General features: G+C 35.3%; 1 pseudogene across 1 annotated transcript in view; it reads right to left on the bottom strand.

Annotated features, from left to right (window-relative positions):
* LOC308496874 (protein farnesyltransferase/geranylgeranyltransferase type-1 subunit alpha-like) overlaps positions 1 to 3,923 on the bottom strand; it is a 161,421-nt pseudogene extending 157,498 nt beyond the window's left edge. The window contains exon 1 of the transcript in view: positions 3,695 to 3,923. The product of the transcript in view is annotated as a protein farnesyltransferase/geranylgeranyltransferase type-1 subunit alpha-like (transcript). The remainder of the gene's footprint in view (positions 1 to 3,694) is intronic.
* Between the last annotated feature and the right edge of the window lie 2,959 nt (positions 3,924 to 6,882).

Below are 6,882 nucleotides of genomic sequence, written 5' to 3'. Positions count from 1 at the left end.
TCAGATGTATCACTGATGAATATTTTCTCCCATTTAGTAGGTTGTCTTTTCATTTTGTTGATGGTTTCCTTTGCTGTGCAAAAATTTTTCAGTTTGATGTAGTCCCACTTGTTTACTTTTTCTTTTCTTTTTTTTTTTTTAACTCTATCCTTTTTTTTTAAGATTCTTTTTTTTTAAAGAAACTATTGGCTTTTTTATTTATTTATTTATTTATTTATTTATTTTTTGTTTTTTGTTGAGAGCCCACTGGCCCATGTGGGAATCGAACCCGCAGCCTTCGGAGTTAGGAGCACGGAGCTCTAACCGCCTGAGCCACCGGGCCAGCCCTGTTTACTTTTTCTTTTGTTTCCCTTGCCCAAGGAGATATATCAGCAAAAATATTACTAACGGCTATGCCAGAGAGTTTAGTCCCTGTGTTTTCTTCTAGGAGTTTTATGGTTTTGGGTCTTACGTTTAAGTCTTTAATCCATTTTGTGTTTATTCTTGTATACTCGTATGGTGTGAGAAGGTGATCTAGTTTCATTTTTTTCTTTTTCTTTTTTATTTTTGCATGTATCTGCCCAGTTTTCCCAGCACTATTTATTGAATAGACTGACTTTACCCCATTGTGTATTCGTGCCTCCTTTGTCATAGATTAATTGACTACATGGGTGTGGGTTTTTTCTGGCTTCTCTATTCTGTCCCATTGATCTCTGTGTTGGTTATGATGTCAATATCATACTGTTTTAATTGCTATAAGCTTGTATTATAATTTGATATCAGGTAACTTTGTACCTCCAAATTTGTTTGTTTTTTTCCTCAAGATTTTGGTGGCTATTCAGGTTCTTTTGTGATTCCATGTAAATTTTAGGATTGCTTACACTACTTCTGTGGGAAAATGCCATTGGTATTTTGGTAGAGATTGCATTGAATTTATAGATTGCTTTGGGAAGTATGGACATTTTAACAATGTTAATTATTCCTATCCATGGACATTATATGTGCTTCCACTTATTGTTTCTTCTTCAATTTCTTCCATCAGTGCCCTACAGTTTTTCAATTACAGGTCTTTTACCCCCTTGGTTTGATTTATTCCTCAGTATTTTTGATTTTTATGCATTGTAAATGGGATTGTTTTCTTAATTTCTCTTTCTGATAGTTCATTATTGGTATATAAAATTATGACCAATTTATGAATATTAATTTTATATCCTGCCACTTTACTGAATTTATTTGTCAGTTTAATAATTTTTGGTGGAATCTTTAGGGTTCTCTCTATATAATATCATGTCATCTGGAAATAATAATAGTTTTACTTCTTCCTTTCCAATTTGGATGAATTTGTGACTAGGACTTATAATACTATATTGAATAAAAGTGATGACTGTGGGCATCCTTGCTCCTGACCTTGAGAATGCTTTTAACTCTTCTCTGTTGATATGTTAGCTGTGGATTTGTCAGATATGGTCTTTATCATGTTAAGCTATGTTCCTCTATTCCCACTTTGCTGAGAGTTATTATCAAATGAAAGCTAGATTTTGTCAAACACTTTTTCAGTATCTATTGATGTGATCATATGATTTTTATCTTTCATTTTCTTTAAGTGTTGTATCATGTTACATGATTTGCAAATATTACAACAAACTTGCATACCAGGAATAAATCCCACTTAATCATGGTGTGTTATCTTTTTAATGTATTGCTGAATTTGGTTTACTAATATTTTGTTGAGGATTCTGCATCTATGTTCATTGGGGATATTGGCCTATAATTTTCATTTTTGTAGTGACTGTCTAGTTTTGTAATGTGTAATGATGGCCTCATAAGATGAGCTTGGGAAACTTATTTTTGTCTTGTTTACAAAGCAAAGAATCGTCAAAATATTTCATAACATTTTTTTAAAAAAGATTACTGTCAGGGGCTGACCTAATTTGATTTGGACTTCTCTATATTTTAAGGTGTGTTTATTTTGGAATGGGCCTAACCTCTTATAATTCTTGCTGGCCTATTTTCTTGCTGCCACTTCCAACTCCAGGTGTTTATGGAAAAGTTTAGCACTTTAAAATGTTGGCTTGATGATAATGTTTTCATTTAGATATATTTTAAGCCAAGCAGAAAAGGAACCTCAGCTGAACACCTGGCAACTTTATTCTTCTTATTTACTGTCATGAGTAGAACATACATATGAGGTTTGACAATTAAGTTTGCAAACTTGTTGCAATGATGTTGCTAACCTTTTTTCATATCAGAGGGATTATTCATTATGAATTTGTACCAACTGGAGAAACAGTTAACCAAGTTTACTATTTCGAAGTGCTGAAATGCCTGCGTGAAGTTAGATGACCTGAACTTTTCACCAATTCATGGCTCTTGAATCATTACAATGTACCAGCTCACATGGCACTGTCTGTGAGGGAGTTTTTAGCCAGTAAACAAATAACTGTATTGGAACACCCTCCCTACTCACCTGATCTGGCCCCCAGTGACTTCTTTCTTTACCCAAAGATAAAGCAAATATTGAAAGGAAAACATTTGGATGACATTCAGAACACCAAGGGAATACGACGACAGCTCTGATGACCATTTCAGAAAAACAGTTCCAAAATTGCCTTGAAGTGTAGAGTAGACGCTGGTATTGGTGCATAGCTTCCCAAGAGGAGTACTTTGAAGGTGACCATAGTGATATTCAGCAATGAGTTGTATAGCACTTTTTCTAGGATAAGTTTAGGAACTTAATTGTCTGACCTCATATATACAAAAATAGTCACCTATCATATTTCAGACCTTCTCAAGTGTCTATTACTGGAGATGTTGCATACTGTTAAGTGTGTGGATTCCAGAGTCAGATTGCCAAAGTTGGAATCATCGCTCTGCTATTTGCTAGCTCATTGGCCTTGGAAAATTTTAATCTCTCTAAAGCACAGGTCCTCAAACTATAAAATGGGGATTAAAACAATACATGCCAATCACATGAGGCCATTTTCAAATTAAATGAAAATCAATGGAAAGAAAGTATTAATAGAGTGATGCACATAGTAAATGCTCAATAAATGTTAGCTAGTTACTTCATTTCCTCCATTAAAAAAATAAAGGTAACCATTATATTGCAGATATAAATCACATTCTAAAAAAAAGTGTACACCCTTTAAAAGTGTACACAATTCAGTGACTTTTTGTATTAACAATGTTGTGCTACCATCACCACTAAATCCAGGACATATTCATCACCCCAAAAAGAAAGCCGGTATTCATTAGCAGTCATTCTGCATTGTCTGTCCCATAGTCCTTAATAACACTAACTTTCTATTCCATGGATTTTCCTACTTTGCTCATTTAATATAAGCAGAATCATATACCATATCGTCTTTGGCTTCTTTCACTTTGAATATTGTTTTCAAGTTTCACCCATGTTGTAGCATGAATCCATTTTTTTTTCTTGGACAAATAGTATTTCTATACAGTACCCTGGGCCTGGAACATTCCCCTACATGGAACTTGGGTGCTGAGCTACAGCTTGGTCCCAGATTCTTTTTCCTCATTAGGAGAGACTTCCCCACCCCCACCCCCCATTCTGAATGGAGATTGCAGTGAACTCCTTTGTATTGCTTAAATGTGTGCTCTTATGGAACCTGGCCAGCCCACCACTATATCGGCCCTGGCAGGACAGGAACAGGTTTTCATCTGCAGTGGAGAGGGCTGTGTGCAGTCCCACTACCTGCAGTAGCTGTGGTGAATGACCAGTAGCCATGGGAGACCTGGACACACTTACAGACGCTGCTCTTGCTGTGTCTCTTCTTCTTTCTGTGAGTAAAGCATTGTTCTAGCCAGCGTTTGTGTGTAGATTCCTCCTTGGTCACTCCTAACTTGTAGCAGATGCAATGGGCCAGGTCTGTGGGCTCCTCCTCCTGGTGATTGGCAGTGCTATGATCTTCATCCTCTTGCATTCCCTGGGAGTCCTCACTGGGGATGGGTAGCTAATCTTTAGGCTCCATGGTTTCCATATGTGCACATGCAGATAGCAAATAAAATAGATGTAATATCCTTTTATTTAAAGTTTCCATTTTATAGCATATTGGTAATGTTAGTCATTTAGAAAATATTTCAAATGTATTGACATTCAGCTAGAAGCAGTAGCTCATATTTTCATTAAAAATTCAGACTTCAACATAGGTTTGGGGTGATGACATGATTAGTAATTGTGTCTGGAGTTCTTCCTATCATAGGTTCATTCAAAATTTCTCCCAGACATTAGGAACCTGAAATAAGAACTGTTTGTGACATTTTCACTGGCTTATAAGATGAGCAGCTTGCTTATCTGTCTGAGTTCAGTGGTCCAAAGCGAAAATAGTATCAAGCTGACCATGACTGTAATATCAGTGGTTTTGTCAGCAAGGCCCAAATTTGGTTGTGCATTGAAATAAATCCAGTGTGCTGCAATCAAGTGGAGTTAAGACACTGATAGGGAAATGTGGTCCAGATGACATCCTAAAGGCCGAAGCTGCCCTCCCTCCAATTACCATTCTTTAAGGGTGTCCATGTAATGCCTTTAAATTCAGTTAAAAAAAAAAATCTCAAGCATTTTATTCTTAGTCTCCTTCTTGTGTCAGAAAAGTCCTTAACAAATGGAATTATGTTTGGTACATGTTGGGAGTTTGTCCAATTGGATCCAGTGTAATCTGATTTTAGGCCCTGAGTAAGGTCAGGCCAGTAGGAGTCAAGTTACTGCTGCGACTCATTTTTTATTCAGTGGTCTCAGGCTTTTGGCTTTGTCACACAGGACAGAGGGACTGAGAGTGCTTTATCACCCTTCATAGTCTCAGCAGTCACAGAGATGAATCAGGACTATGTGCTACCATTGTGATCCAAGCTCAGGAATTTCAGTTTCAGATTCAGTTACTGCCATAAACCTCTATAGAGTTTCAATCAAGGTGGAATGTTTGGTCATTACTTGGTCTTGAGCTGTTATTCACTGTGCATTTAAACAGAGAAAGAGTTTTGAAAAATTGTCCTTCTTCCCTTATCACGTAATACTGGAATGCAGATGTGTGAAAGTGAGGAAAGGAAATAATAAAATATATCTATTGAGCATCTACCATTTGCCGGGCGGGCACTAAGCTTTGTATTTTATATAAATAATGTCATTTAATCTTTATAATGAAATTGGGTATAACTATGCCCATTTTCTGGATGATCAAACTGATAATACAAAAAGAAAGGTAACCAATCCAAGATTATGTAATTAATTATTGAGATTTTGTACCCTGTCCCTTATGTTTTGACTGCTATACCTTTTCAGGTTTCTGTTTCCGTCTAAACACTGCATTCCAAATAATAGAATACAGACTTTAATTTATACTGTTTAGAATATTTGGCAGAACCAAAAGGCATAGAATATTAAGAGAACTTGTTCCCTCAAAGAATCTTTATTAATTCAATAATAGTGTAACATTATTGTTTTGATAGATCCTTAAGTTAAGAAAGCTAAGAAAAACAAGTGAGTGATGATGCCTGGAAAAAAAAAATCCAGGATCAATGACTTGAAAACAACTTAGTGCAACTTCCAAAAATATTATACAGTTATGACTTACCCTAGAAATAAAATAATACCTTTGTAACAGTGGAGAATCATTTTCTACACATGCAACGTTTTGCTCATTAATAAATATCATTTGATCCATTGCCCATCACAGACCTTTTGGCATTTTTGTGTTAGACAAATAAACAGGCTCAATTTGATGGAAGGGGAATTACATGTAGAGATGCTACTTAGATCAAGTGTGACTGCTGCCATAATGAACAATGATTTGTCAACCTCAGTAAGAATTAAGAATCCTGGGTTATTAATTCTGAGACCTGACAGGACTTGTAGTGCATGTTGCTTGGAAATATGGTTAATCAAATTGATGGGAAAATATGATTCAAACATCAACTGCTCCTTCATAGTTTTTGGCTCTATAAACACTGTGTCTTCTTTGGAATTTTCCACCCTGCTACTGAAAGGTATAGCACACATTTTGCTATTTACGTATTGTTATATATTTATTAATTCAACAAATGTATATTGACCTCCTACTGTGGATCTGTCTTTATGCTGATGTTCGAAACATTGCATATGACGTAATAGCTCTAGAAGTTTGATTTTTTCATTACTACATTTATAGTTTAGGGATGATATTTGGGTTGCCCCAGACATGTTTTCACTTCTAAAAATGGAATCACTTCATTTCTGTGTTGTTACTGAACTATGCTCAAGGTAGTTTTGTTGACAGATGATCTGAAATGAATTACCCACATGAGTTGGTTTGAGTGTTAATATTTAATAACTTATTAAATGCCATCATATTTGTATTATTAAGAAATTATATGTTTGATGACTAATGTTACCGTTTCTGATTTTGGGGCTTTCTTATGCTGTTTCTAATATCTGAAATTAATTGAAACATTCTACTCTCTCAATATTTATAGTGATCATTTGATATAGAAAAAAAATGTCCTACTTGACCCATTTGCTCTCTCCCACCTGAAAATGTGTAGACCACATTAGGTCAACATTTCTCATAAGTGGCAATCCCATTTCCCTTCATAAACTTTTGCATTCTGAAATCTGCTTTACCTAAATCAGTTCTTCTAAAGTCTGGTTTTCTAGTCAAGCATACAAGTAGTTCGCGGACACACACAGTCTGGCATGATGTTTAAATTCGATTGTTTATTATGTATCACTAAAAACCGGAAGATGTATATGCTTCATTGCTTTAGAAAATATGGATTGAACATTTAAATAATTTTGGTTCATTGACTAAATATGTGGTAATTTGACTTTTTTACTATGTTTATGTGAGAGGGATAGATACAAATCTTTCATTTTAAATACTTCACGATGCAAGTATACACTCTATATTTTTA

Source organism: Rhinolophus hipposideros, assembly GCF_964194185.1.
Source record: "Rhinolophus hipposideros genome assembly, chromosome: 4".
NCBI lineage: Eukaryota > Metazoa > Chordata > Mammalia > Chiroptera > Rhinolophidae > Rhinolophus > Rhinolophus hipposideros.
This window is presented reverse-complemented; position numbering and strand designations above follow the sequence as displayed.